This window comes from Moschus berezovskii, chromosome 9 (assembly GCF_049115385.1).
Source record: "Moschus berezovskii isolate FMDL1 chromosome 9, NW_MosBer_1.0, whole genome shotgun sequence".
Classification (NCBI taxonomy): Eukaryota; Metazoa; Chordata; class Mammalia; order Artiodactyla; family Moschidae; genus Moschus; species Moschus berezovskii.
The window spans coordinates 78868453-78883535 of record NC_142468.1 but is presented as its reverse complement, the minus strand read 5'-3'; the positions used below and the strand labels follow the sequence as shown (position 1 = coordinate 78883535).

Here is a 15083-nt window from a genome sequence, read left to right as displayed (position 1 = left end):
GCTGAGTTGGGGATCTCTCTTGCTCCTCTTCCCTGTACCTGACCATGCCTAGAATAGGAGGTGCCTCTACGAACCTGTGTTGATTTATTTTAAATGACATAAGTGCATGGATATGTTCATTTCCCTCTGGAAAAGGGGGTTCCATTCCATAAGATTCGAACATCAAGTCTTTAAACTTCACTGAACCCATAGATTAATAAATAGTTGCATAATTATCCTCCTCTCGGAGAGTCGGACACGACTGAGCCACTGAACTGAACTGATACCACTCTAAGATAATCATATCGAAGTATGGTTATTAATTAATTGCAAAGAAATCATAGGCAAAGAGAGAGAAATTGATTCTCAAAAGAAATTCTTCCACCAAAGTAAAGACTAAAGGTCAAAAAGTCAAGTTAATGTGGTATTTGTGACTATTCTAAGTGATACAGAACTCTGACAAGAAATATTGCAGTGCTGATTGCTAGTATCATCTTTTCACTCTCCATTACAGTTGTTTATATTATTCTCATGAGGTTTGACTTCAGTTACCAAGATTTTTATAATCGTCAAATTATAAAAACAAAAACCAAAATATCTTGAAATGCCAATACAAAGAAAAATGAGTCAGAACATGAAAAATGTTTTAGACAAGTTGACAACGTATATTCTTTGCTCATTTCTTTTTGAGACAAGTTCCATCTTATTCACACCCACATGTACAATACACTGAATAAAATACAACCAGTCACCCTATGGTGATGAAAAACAAAAGACAGGATGGTTCTAGAAATTTCTTCTGTTTATTCCTAGTATCTCATTGTATCTGGCAAAATAAGCATGTTGAAATGTTCTCTGAATTTTTGTGTTTTATAATAATTTGCTTATTTATCTTAATGTAAATATTAAAAATCTTGAAATATTTTAACAGTTGGCATAAGATTTCCCCCACCTATTTTCTCTAATGTTCCCTTTGCCTCCTATAATGATCTTTTAGGATAGCCTGCATATACCACTCACATACTCCCCAGACTCTACAGCCCCATACATGTGCAAAAATAGCTTCTAGGGATGGATTCGAATACATTGGATTGAATTAGGAAGGCTACAGAATACATAGTTTTTCATCTCAATATTTCAAAAATACCTTTGGAAATTTTGCACTCAAGTTTGAGTGCAAATTTCATCGACTTCCAAGTGCATTTCAGGTATACTTAGGTATGTCCAATAAAATGGTGGGCTCTATTACTGGGGGACTATTTAAATGAGCAAGCGAAACGATATCAGCAAAAGGATATATTATAACCAAAAGGCAGATATCATGGGTCAATCAAGCAATCCCAGAAACATATCCACACATATAGGACAGTTAACTTACAAAGCCAGTTTAGAAGAGAAAGGATAATCTTCTTGACAAATGGTGCTGAAAACATAGTACCTGGGTAATATCCATAGATATCCATATGCAAGACTATGAGTTTTGATCCCTACCTCACACCATATAAAGAATTAACTAAAAATAGATCAAAACATAAATCTGTTAAACTTGGACAAAATCTGTTTGACCTTGGTTAAGCAAAGTTTCCTAGAGATGACACCAAAAACAAGATCCATAAAAAAAAAAAAAAAAGTGATAAATTAAGTTTCATCTTTGAAAGACATTATTAATCAAAGAAAAGCTGCAGATTGGAAGAAAACATTTTCAAATTATAAATTTGAAAAAACTTATATCTGTAACACAAATAGAACTCAAAACTCAGTGACTAGAAAATTTAAAACAAAATGAGCAAAAATATTTAAAAAGAGATCTTGCCAAGAAGATGTATGGGTGTCAAACAAGTACATGAAGTTGCTCAATGTAATCAGTTATTAGCTAAAAGAAAAAGCCACAGGACATAGCACTGCACACCTGGTATACGTGCAGTGGCGTGCACACCTGGTATGGCTAAAATTAGAGTCAAGCACACTGAGTACTGGGGAGGCAGTGTAAACATTGGGAGTGTTACACCCTGCTTGTTGCTGCCGTTGTTGTTCAGTCACTAAGTCATGTCCAACTCTTTGTAAACCCATGGACTGTAGCACGACAGGCTACTGTGTCCTCCGCTGTCTCCTGAAATTTGCTCAAATTCATGTCCGTTGAGCCAGTGATGCTGTCTAACCATCTCACTCTCTGCCTCCTTCTCCTTTTGCCCTTAGTCTTTCCCAGCATCACTGGGGGTGGTCTTGATCCCTGTCTCCTGTACAATGCTGCAAACCTCTGTCCATAGTTCTTCAGGCACTCTATCAGATCTAATCCCTTGACTCTGTTTGTCACTTCTACTGTATAATCATAAGGGATTTGATTTAGGTCATCCCTGAATGGTCTGGTGCTTATTTTCTTCAATTTGAGTCTGATTGTGGCAATAAGGAGTCCACGGTCTGAGCGACAGTTGGCTCCCGGTCTTGTTTGTGCTGACGGTATAGAACTTTTCCATCTTTGGCTGCAAAGAATATAATCAATCTGATTTCAGTATTGACCAGCTGGTAATGTCCATGTATAGAGTCCGGAGATGTCAGGTGAGCAGCAAACTAGAAGGGCCATTACTAGGTGACAGTCTCACCAATGGATTCAGGAAGGCTTTTTCAGCTTTGAGCTCAACACAGAAAGTGAAACACATTTGGGGATTGAATTATTTACCGTGCTTGTCCCTGCTGCTCCTGAGAGGCAACCTCCAGGGACAATATTGGGCCAGAAAGCAATGCAAAATAAAAGGAAGAGAGAGTTTCTGGACTCTACTCCATTTTTAAAAAATTATATTTATTTATTTAGCTTTGGCTATGCTGGGTCTTCGTTGCTGCATAGACTTTTGTCTAGTTGCCGCAAGCAGGGACTACGCTCTAGTGCGGGCTTCTCACTGTAGTGGCCTCTCTTGTTGTGGCTCCCACCTTCAAGAGCACAGGCTGAATAGTTGTGGCACATGGACTGAGTTGCTCCAAAGCAGATGAGATCTTCCTGAATCAGGGATCAAACCCATGTCACTGGCAGGTGGATTCCTTACCACTGAGCCACCAGGGAAACCCTCTATCCATTTTTGTATAACAGCTAAAGAGGATCTTCTGTGAAGACCAACCTGTATCAATGCTGCACTAGGAATCCAAAATCTTGGATACCTATGACTATTTAGAAAGTTTAAGTATATGTGAGAGCCCTTTGACTATCCTGATTCACTGTTCACTTTGTTGTAAATGTTGCTAACAAGAGACCATGAATGTTATTATTTTATCTATAAACATTTTTAATTAAAAATAATTTTGTTGTTTTTAATTAAAAATAATTTTATTCACTTTTAATCCCATTATAAATGTTTCTTTTTTAATTAGTTTTTACTGGAGTATAGTTGATATACAATATTGTGTTAGCTTTTGTAAAGTGGATCTGTGATACATAGACATATATCCACTTATAGAAAAAGAAGTATAAACAATAACACGACATTCTTTTATAAATTCACATACAGTTTGCTTGGCCTTCCAAGAGAATACTGGAAATATTTTCTTGAAAGTCATGCCAGAGCCATTTTAGCTACTCTTTGTTTCCTATTATTTTTCAGATAACATGACAAAATTTAGTGAGTTTGGATTGAATCAGAGGATTAGCAACTGAACAACAACAACAAATTAAGATTTTAAATTCCCTGTACCTAAAGAGGAAAACTGAAATTGCATTACCAGATGAAATGCACAACAAGGCAGAAACAGAATGACTTCAGTATTGAGGGCATGAGGAGAAGGGGACGACAGAGGATGAGATAGTTGGAGGGCATCATCAACTCAATGAATATGAGTTTGAGAAAATTCCAGGAGATAATGAAGGACAGGAAAGCCTGGCATGATACAGTCCGTGGTCGCAAACAGTCAAACACAACTGAGTGACTGAACAACAAAAACTTCAAAATGATAAACTTAAAACAAGTGAGCAAACTGGTTCTCAAATAAAAAGGAGTCTGTTCTTTAATAGGATTTGAAGGAAAGATAATATCCTCAGACATGGGATCATGTTTCATTCCATAGGAAGGAGACCGGATGCCAGAAATGGAAGGTTTTCAGTGTCATCCAAGTCCACTCAGAGGCCCCTAGTCCAGGGTTCAGCATCCCGATCTGTTTTGGTTACTGTCATTGTTCAGTCACTAACTCAGGTCTGACTTTTTGTGACCCCATGGACTGTAGCAAACCAGAGTCCTCTGTCCTCCACTCTCTCCCAGAGCTTGCTCAAATTCATGTCCATTGAATTGGTGATGCTCTCTAACCATCTCTCATCCTCTGCTGCCCCCTTCTCCTTCTGCCTTCAATCTTTCCTAGCATCAGGGTCTTTTCCAAATGAGCTGGCTCTTGGTATCAGGTGGTCAAAACATCAGAGCTTCAGCTTCAGTATCAGTCCTTCCAATGAATATTTAGGGTTGATTTCCTTTAGGATTGACTGGTTTGATCTCCCTGCAGTCCAAGGGACTCTCAAGTCTTCTCCAGTACCACAATTCAAAAGCTTCAGTTATTTGGCACTCGGCCTTCTTTACGGTCCATCTCTCACATCTGTACATAACTACATGATACATTACTGATCCTATGTATATAATAGAAAACCTAGGCTTCTCAGGTGGCTCAGTGGTAAAGAATCTACCTGCCAACACAGGAGACGCAGGAGATGTGTGTTCAATCCCTAGGTCAGGAAGATCCTTTGAAGTAGGAAATGGCAACCCGCTCCTGTATTCTTGCCTGGAAAATTCCATAGACAGAAGAGCCTGGTGGGCTACAGTCCATGGGGTCACAAAGAATTGGACATGATTAAGTAACTGAGCATGCACACACAAATGAGAACTTCTATACAGCTCAAGGAACTCTACTCGGTGCTTTCTGGTGACCTAAACAGGAAGGAAATCCTGTTAAGAGGGGATATTTGTACATGTAGAGTTGATTCACTTTGTTGTACAGTAGAAACTAACACAACATTGCAAAGCAACTATACTCCAATAAAAATTTTTCATAAAAGAAAAACAAAATTAAAAAAAAAAAAGACAAAAATAAAACATCTGGCACAGAAGATTAATTCAACCACTGTCCTGGATATGATCCTAAAGTAACCTTTCATTTGGCTCCTCCTCCGCCCTGGCACAGTGTGGGAGCAGTTCTGCCTCCCCAGGAGCCTGGTGGGATGTATGCATATAATGTCATCTAATCTAGGACAAGGGCACCAGGAATATATAACGGGAAAAAGATAGTCTCTTCAATGAAAGGAAAAGGAAAGTTAAGTCGCACAGTCGTGTTCGACTCTTTGCGACCCCATGGACTGCAGCCTCCCAGGCTCCTCCATCCATGGGATTTTCCAGGCAAGAGTATTCTTCGATGAATGGGGTTGAAAAACTGAATACCCACATGCAAAAAACTGAACTGGATTCTTTTATTATTCCATGTATAAAAATCAAGTTGAAATGGATTTATATATATCAATTCAGATCAGTTCAGTTGCACAGTCATGTCCAATTCTTTGAGACCCCATGGACTGCAGCACGCCAGGCCTCCCTGTCCATCACCAACTCCTGATGATGCCATCCAACCATCCCATCCTCTGTCATCTCCTTCTCCTCCTGCCTTCAATCTTTCCCAGCACCAGGGTCTTTTCAAATAAGTCAGCTCTTCGCATTAGGTGGCCAAAGTATTGAAGTTTCAGCTTCAACATCAGTCCTTCCAATGAACATTCAGGACTGATTTCCTTTAGGATGGACTGGTTGGATCTCCTTGCAGTCCAAGGGACTCTCAAGAGTCTCCTCCAATACCATAGTTCAAAAGCATCAATTTTTCGGAGCTCAGCTTTCTTTATGGTCCAACTCTCACATCCATACATGACTACTGGAAAAATCAAAGCCTTAACTAGATGGACCTTTGTTGACAAAGTAGTGTCTCTGCTTTTTAATATGCTGTCTAGGCTGGTCACATATATATATACACATATGACCTGATATTCCTGAAACTGTAAAACATAGAAGATGACATGGGAAATAAGTTCCTTGGCATTGGTCTGCCAGTGCTGTACAAAGCAGCAAAAGCAAAAATAAACAAGTGGGACTACATCTAACATAAAAGCTTCTGTACTGTGATGAAAAATTAACAAAATGAAAAGGCAGCCTATGTGATAGAAGAAAATATTTGCCAACCATATACCTGATAATATCTAAAATATAAAAGGAACTCATGTGACTCAAGAAAAAAAGTAACAAATTTTAAATAGATATTTATAGATGTATTTCCAAGAAAGGTATAAAAATGGTCAACTGATACATAAAAAGGTGCTCGACATCACTAATAATCAGGGAAAACACAAACCAAAACCAAGAAATATCATCTCACACCTATTAGAACAGCTATCATCAAAAAGACAGAAGATAACAAGTGTTTGGAAGGATGTGGAGAAAAAAGAATCCCTGTGCACTATTAGTGGAATGCAAAGTGGTACAGCCACTATGGAAAACAGTGTGGAGGTTCCTCAAAAAATTAAAAATACAGCTATCATATGATCCAGCAGCCCCACTTCTGAGTATATATTCAAAGAAAATGAAATCATTATCTCCAAGAGATATCTGAACCTCCACGTTCATTGCAGCAATTTTGACAATAGCCAAGAATGGAAACATCTAATTGTCCATCTACATACCAAGGGATAAAGAAGATATGATATATATATATATGGTAGAATATCATTCAGCCATGAGAAAGAAAGAAGTCTAGCCATTTGTAGCATCACAGATGGACCTTGAGGGTATTGTGCTTTGTGAAGTAAGTCAAAGACAAATACTGCATTATATCACTTCCATTTAAAATCTTAAAAAGTTAAACTCAAGAATCTAATGTACATCATAGTGATTATTGTCAACAATTTGAATTATATACTTAAATTTGCTGATAGAGAAGATCTTCAATGTTCTGGCCACCAAAGAAAAACAGTAATTATGTGAGTGGATGGAGGTGTTAGCTAATGTTATGGAGGTAATCATTTTGCAGTTTATAAGTGTATCAAATTAATACACTGTATATTAAAAAGCAGAGACATTACTTTGCCAACAAAGGTCCATCTAGTTAAGGCTATGGTTTTTCCAGTGGTCACGTATGGATGTGAGAGTTGGACTATAAAGAAATCTGAGCACCGAAAAATTGATGCTTTTGAACTGTGGTGTTGGAGAAGACTCTTCAGAGTCCCTTGGACTGCAAGGACATCCAACCAGTCCATCCTAAAGGAGATTAGCCCTGGGTATTCTTTGGAAGGACTGATGCTAAAGCTGAAACTCCAATACTTTGGCCACCTCATGCGAAGGGCTGACTCATTTGAAAAGACCCTGATGCTGGGAAAGATTAAGGGCAGGAGGAGAAGCGACAACAGAGGATAAGATGGTTGGATGGCATCACTGACTCGATGGACATGGGTTTGGGTGGACTTCGGGAGTTGGTGATGGACAGGGAGGCCTGGTGTGCTGCAGTTCATGGGGTCGCAAGGAGTTGGACACGGCTGAGTGACTGAACTGACTGACACCTTAAACTCATACATTGTAATATGTCAATTATATCTCAATAAATCTGAAAAAGAATTTAAAGAGTACGTGCATGCTAAGTTGTTTTGGTAGTGTCCAACTCTTTGCAACCCTATGGACTGTAGCCTGCCAGGTTCCTCTATCCATGGGATTCTCTAGGCAAGAAAACAGGAGTGGGTTGCCATGCCCTCATCCAGGGGGGTCTTCCCTGGAGGGAACCCACATTCATGGGATCGAACCCACGTCTCTTATGTCTCCTTCATTGGCAGGTGGGTTCTTTACCATTATCACCACCTGGGAAGCCCTTAAAGAGTACAGTGAAGTACAGAAGTGCATAAAGATGAAATAGAGACAATAGAACTGGGTGCTAGAAAGTGGTCATCTCTCCAGTTTATGCTACTCCAGCACACTGCCCTCACTGCTCTTCCTCTGACATGCTAAATGTACTCCTATTCTTCTTCCTGGCATTAGCTGTTTCTTCTGTCTGAAAACTCTCTCAATCTCCTCTTGGATTTTTCCCACATTTTTTTCAAGCTTCTGCTCAAATGTTAAGTTCTCTGATAGGCTTTCTTTTAAACCATATTTAAAATTACAAGTCCTACCCCGCAGGGGTTAATAGTCAACCCACCTGTTGCTCTGGCTAAGCCATGAGAAACTCACCATGGGAAAAGAATAAAAGCTAAATATAGCAATACAGCATAACCCAAATAAAAGTACATTGGGTTGATTAGTTGGGGTCGTCATACCCCGCTAAGCTAAGGAAAAACATAGTGTGGAACTTGGAACGCTGGGTCAGCGCAAGTTCAGAACACTGCTTGTGCACACACTAAGATGTTTTCCTAAGGTATATGCGGGTCTATGACCTCCAGCTAGGTGATAATCCTTGTACAAGAAAATAACAAAGATAGCTTAAAGTAATCAATAAACGGGAAACGTGACTGGGGACACAGGAGAATGACATCGTTGTAACACAACAGATACTTTCTGCTTGCCAAGACACTAAATAAAAGTGATGAGGCCCCAAAGTGCCCCCCAGTCCCATCTTTAAAACTTTAATTCTGTCTCTAGTTTCTTTTTCCCAAACTGCGCGTGGACCACTTTTAATCCCTACCTGTTGTGCTTGCCTCAGCACTACTCCATTTATAATCCGTCCCACTTCCATGTTTCATTTTTCTTGAATGAAAAGAAAAAGTTAATATTTCAGTTATTCACTTACTGATTTTGTTTAGTTTCTGTTGCTCCCCAACCTCAATTGAATTGTTCTAGGTAGGCAGGAAATTTTTTTTCTGTTTTTAAAAACAGGCTGTATCCTTACTGCCTGTTCAGCACTTAATAAACAATTGCTTACTTGAATAACCCTATACCAGTCTTAGCCCTGAAAATGCAACTTTGCAATGACTATTATAAAATAACAGCTGAAATGTCTCTAAACAAAAAATTTGAGAATATTAGTGAGGAAAATTTGTTTTTCTCTTTCTTCAAAAGAGAAAGAGAGTCAAATGGTACATCTTTTTATTGTAACTATTACAGCAAACACTGCTATTATTTAATTATTCCCCAGGAAACTTTTGCAAAACCTGATTAGTGGAAGCTCAAGAGAAGATAAGAACTTACTCCGCAAGTGCGCTATTCCTCAAGGAACAGCAGGACTTGGATTTCATTGTAAATAAAGACAATTCAAAACCCATCTTATCTGCTGAACAAATACTTTCAAAATATCAGGGCATGGCTCCCAAATCTCAAAAGGCCATGATGCAAGGAAATGAATTTAGACAACACCTTCATCTGGGCTTTCATCTAAATATGACCCTTGAGGCTGGGGAGGAAAAACTCTTTTAAAATTCACTCTTTGCTTCTCATGACAGGTTACAAACTGGATCGGCCATCTCATCAGAAGTCCCTCACATGCTATGGGAATATTTTATTTCCCCTCTCTGACTTTTCTTCTTGGCACACATCCAAGGAGTGAGTTAAAGTTTTGCATGCCCTATTTCAAATGCTGAGATTTTTGCATACATGGATTTGCTGACAAGTGTTTACTTCTTGTTCTAAATGTAAATATCTGACTACAATAAAATTCAGACAGAGAATTTTAAAATATCAACTTTCTATTATTTTCCTGAGCTTTGGGAAATACACCTAATTTTCTGATTCCTTTAAAATACTAATGGGTATTGTTTACAGAGAGACTTGGGGATTTTATTTTTAAAATGTATAACGGTAAATTACTGGAAGTGGATTTATTACCAATATTATAATGAATTTTGTTTTTTGTTCAGTAGAAATAATATGACAAATCTCTGATTCCACTCTGATATCACAGCTCTCCAACCCACATATTGCCCTCAAGCTCACTAATTTTGTGTATCTTCCTTAAGTGATAAAACACCATTCAGCATCTGTATGCTTCCTGTTTCTTGCATTTGTAGGATATCCTTTGGATTGTGACTTTATACAGTTAGTATTCCCAAGAAATACTGTAACAGGAGACCCAAACAGGGTGAGTATTGACATTGATTTGACTTGCCACTGTTAGGGTGCCATTGCACTGCAGGCTCAGTCACTCAGTCATCTCTGAGTCTTTGCAATACAATAGACTGTAGCCCACCAGGCTCCTCTGTCCTTGGGATTTTCCAGGTGAGAATACTGGAGTGGGTTGGCATTTCCTCCTGCTAGAGATCTTCTCAACCCAGGGATTGAACACACATCTCTTGTGTCTCCTGCATTGCAGACAGATTCCTTACTGCTGAGCCATCGGGGAAGTCCTTGTCAGTAAAAATGAGGAATTTCAATATCATCAAACAGGGTTTCAAGGTATCAAGACACACATTGCAATATAAAAGACAAAAATTAAATGAGTTTTAAAAATTCAGTCAAATGAGTTATGAAGCTACCACTATGATGTGTGTTAGCTGAGCTTTTTCTTCAATAAAAGCAGCAGAATAATTTGTGGACATCTAAGGGTAATTTTGAAGCTTATTCATATGAATTGCCTCTTAATGTTATGATTTTTCTCTTTTTCCTGCGTATTTTTATTCACTGTATGTGTGTAAGTACAATTTATATGTTCTTAAGTGAAAGGCCCTCTCATTTATAGTGACAAGCCAAGATTCACTAGCTCCATAGCTTGAGTTTCTAGACAAGATGACATTTTATTCTCTCTCAGCTACTGTACAAAAGCTTCAATTGAGAAAAATCATACAATTATTCATGATAAAAATCTTAAATAATCTTCTTTTACAAATCTTGCTTCACAATTGCAATAGATCAAAGAAGACTGTCTTTGATGACAAAATACACACACACACACAGAAGCACTTGTGTGCCCCCTGATATAATGTGATTGCTATGAGAAACAAACAGATTGGCTACCAGCTTGCATTCAGACCTGATAAAATCTATAAAGCCCCATGAGCAATGAGAATACATAAATAGCTGTGCTTTCACTTTAGGTTCCAAATATGATAGCCAACAGTAGGCTTCTAAGAAAGCAAGACATGAAGCTTTGATTCGATAATTACAAACTAGGGGAAGAGGGGAGCAAGAATGGTTAAGAAAGATATTCCATGTCTCAAGATTGTCTCAATAGAAGATGCCTAGAATGAGTATAAAAATGTTTCAGAGGTTATGCATAAAAAAGAGAAAACGAGACCAAACATAGAAAGCAGCTATGAAAATAATGGAAATGCCATGCACACAAATCAAAATCTTTTCTCTATGTCACAACTATTTTGCAGCAAAATGGGCCAAGTCTAGTCACATTCAACAGGGCAGTCACTCCGAGTAGTTGCTCTCCTTAAGGTCCATCAGTCACTCTGAGTCGTTGCTCTCCTTAAGGTCCGTTGCCCCAAGTGGCATATCTAGTTCTCAAGTTCACTAGAGAGTATATCAAAATTTTCAGTATTCAGGTGCCAAAGGTTAGGGCTCTTCTCGTGCTGTGGAGCTGAATCCAACAGGCCGGACAGAGAAAACACATTTCTTATACGCCAAACGTGTTTAGTACAGTCATATAATATACCACCTGTGCTGGTACCAGAGAGGCCCTTTTCATCATTACTTAACAATATCATAAACAAGCACAAAAAGAAATATTCCCTGTATTCTTTCTTTGTTATCTCAGTGAGATAGAACCTTCTGAAATTTCATTTGCTATTATTATCAATATCACTAATTACAAAAAATTAGTTTTACATAATATTTTAGAAATTCCACATATGCTGGTTTGTGTGTACTATTCTTTTTTATGGTAAAACACACAGAAAGTTAAGTGACTTACTCTGAATTACAAATTTTACACTTAAGTGTTATCCAATATCCCAATCTAGTTTAATGATTGTGCCAAACCATGTTCTTATTTATATGATTATTTGCATCCTATCAAAATGAAGGGCTTCCCTGGTGGCTCAGTGGTAAAGAATCCACCTGCCAATGGAGGAAGAACCCCTGGAAAAGGAAATGACAACCCATTCCGGTATTCTTGTCTGGGAAATCCCATGGACAGAGGAGCCTGGTGGGCTACAGTCCATGAGGTAGCAAAAAAGTCAGACATGACTACATGATTAAACAACATCATCAAATGAAATCATACTCTTGGGCAATAGGTTATGATGATCACCATTTGGGTGCTTTAAAATAAAACTCATTGTTTATTACTTAATCTACCCAAACTGGTAACGAAACTAGGATTTTTCAGGAAGAATCAGTATACTGTGTTAAAGTTAAGTAACTTCTGTCATCCCATGTCTTCCAGACCAATGAATATGTCCAGCAGAGAAACCACCCACTTTGTTATCCACTTAATCCTCCTGGGCTGGGCTTTCCCTCAAGCCCAGAAATGCAGCTCCTCTACTTCGGGCTCTTTTCAGTAGCCTATATCCCGACCCTGATGTGGAACACAGATGTGCGGTGGGATCAGCACCTTCACACGCCCATGTACATCTTCTTGGGGAATTTCTCTTTCCTGGAAATATGTTATGTCACCACAACCGTCCCTAATATGTTGGCCAACTTTCTATCCTCAAGCAAGTCCATCTCCTTCGTGAGCTGTTTTGCACAGTCCTACTTGTTCTCTTTTGGGTGTGACGAGGGCTTCTACCTTTGCATCATGGCCTTTGACAGGTATCTTGCCATCTGCCATCCTCTGCATTACCCACGCATCATGACTAAAGAGCTCTACACTGCCATCATCATCTTTGGGTGATCCTGTGGGTTCATTCTCTTCCTAACCCCTGTTGTTCTCATTTCACAGTTGCCCTTTTGCAACCCAAATATCATCGACCACTTTATGTGTGATCCTGTCCCATTGATGATGCTGTCCTGTTCTGAAGACAGCACCACACAACTCATTTACTCTACTTTCAATGCTGTTTTCATGACTCGCACCTTTCTTCCTCCTTTGCTTCTATGTGCTGGTGATTCTGGCTGTGGTAAGGATGCCCTCAGAAGCCAGCAAACGCAAGGCTTTCTCCACTGGTGCTTCTCACCTGGCTGTGGTAATTCTGTTTTTTTGCTCTGTTATGGTGATATATGTTAGTCCTGGATCAGGACACCCAGTGAAAGTGCAAAAAATTGTGACCTTATTTTATTCTGTAATAACACCCCTCTGCAATCCTCTAATTTATAGCCTCAGGAACAGTGAGATGAAGGCTGCTCTAAGGAAAGTCTTTTGGGCTGAAATATCTGTTCTTAAAACATAAATCAGAAGTCATAGTGAACTAAGTTGCAACACAAGCTATCTGAATAAGACACGAACAGGATGGTTTTCTAGAAAATTTAATAATAATTTTGGTTAAGGAACTATTACAATAAAGCCTACTATTATCATAAAAGTCACCCACTACATGATGGATTAGTCTTTTTTTTTTTTTTTTGCTGATTATCAGTGATCTTTATTATCAGTGAATATGTTCAAAATCAGGAGTTTGAGGTTGTTCAAAAAAAAAAAAAAAGAACTATTACAAATTTAGGAGAACCAGGTAATGACAAACTCAAAAACAAACAAATAAAACCTAGTTGCTCATAAGGAACCCTGTTTTATAATCTTAAAAATTATCTCACTAGAGCCACTCCAGTACTCTTGCCTAGAAAATCCCATGGATAGAGGAGCCTGGTAGGCTGCAGTCCATGGGGTCGCTAAGGGTCGGACACGACTGAGCGACTTCACTTTCACACATTGGAGAAGGAAATGGCAACCCACTCCAGTGTTCTTGCCTGGAGAATCCCAGGGCCGGGTGGGTTTCCGTCTATGGGGTCACACAGAGTCGGATACGACTGAAGTGATTCAGCAGCAGCAGCAGAGACATACAGATAGAATACTATAGGATGTTATTACACGTGGATGGCCATAACATTATAAACTGTCATTTTTAACCCTTGGTTATTTTTTTATCTGTTGACAAACTTAACTACAAAACATCTTTAAAAATATGGTTCTTGAATGATGGTATATACAGCAGGTTAGTAACAACCAACATTCTAAAAAATGTCAAAGAGCTTTCAAATGAACACAATTTCAGTATCACTTTTCATATATTTAAGTTACATCCATTCTAGGACTAGAAACAGCATTCTTTGATGGTGGCTCACTATAAGATATTGTATTGGAAATATGTAGATTAAGCAACTGCTTCTTATGATATGCATCATTTTCCTGGTTGGCGTGTTCATCCAGAGATTTCCTTACACAGTTCTTTAGTTCATCGATTCCTTCTCCAGTAACTGCAGAGATGGGGATGATGTGTTGGAATTCCACAGTCCTCTCTGGAATCATGTGTTTTTCAAATAAATGCAAAAATTCTTTAGGATTCTGGAGTTGGTTCATTAGTACATGGAACTTATCCTGTGCATCTGGCAAGTCCATTTTATTTACTGCTAAGAGTGCAGATTTTGTCTGAAGTTCCTCTTTGTACAACTCTAACTCTTTTGAAAGCAGTATTATGGTTTCAAAAGCAGTTCTGTAATGAGTTTGGGAAGAAAGCTGAAATCCAGAAATATCAACAACAAAAAGCAGTTGTTTAGTTCTTTCTATATGCTTGAGGAATTTGTGGCCCATTCCTTTGTTCATATGTGCTCCTTCTATTAAACCAGGAAGATCAGCTACTGATATCTGTTTGAAATCACTATATATAATTTTTCCAAGTTCAGGCTTTATTGTTGTAAATGCATAATCTGCAATTGCAGGTTTTGCATAAGAAATCTTACTTAGCAAAGAGGATTTTCCAGCATTTGGGAATCTATAACGTTACCACTGTCATCAGTTACTGAAACACCCACAGGGACAGGAATTTCACAGTCTTTCCCTTTGGAGCCTTTCAGTGCACTAACTCGACTGTTTGCTCCTTCTCCAGCCACAAACCGTTTCTGAGGATATTTATCCTTAAGTTGTTTTAAAGTCATTTTGTTATGGGCTACAATCCAGATGTCACCACCTTTTCCACCTTCACCACCTAAACGAGGGTAGCCCATTCCACCACTTCCTCCCTTGGTGAAGAGTCTCAGGTTATCAATGAAGTTTCCATACTTTCTGAACAGCATGCAACTGCAGCGCACCAT

At 38.6% G+C, this 15083-nt stretch overlaps 2 pseudogenes; one reads left to right on the top strand and one right to left on the bottom strand.

Annotated features, from left to right (window-relative positions):
• Positions 1-12271: 12271 nt before the first annotated feature.
• On the top strand, positions 12272-13228 carry LOC148776590 (olfactory receptor 11G2-like; annotated as a pseudogene).
• Positions 13229-13774: 546 nt separating this feature from the next.
• On the bottom strand, positions 13775-15083 carry LOC148776589 (GTP-binding protein 10 pseudogene; annotated as a pseudogene).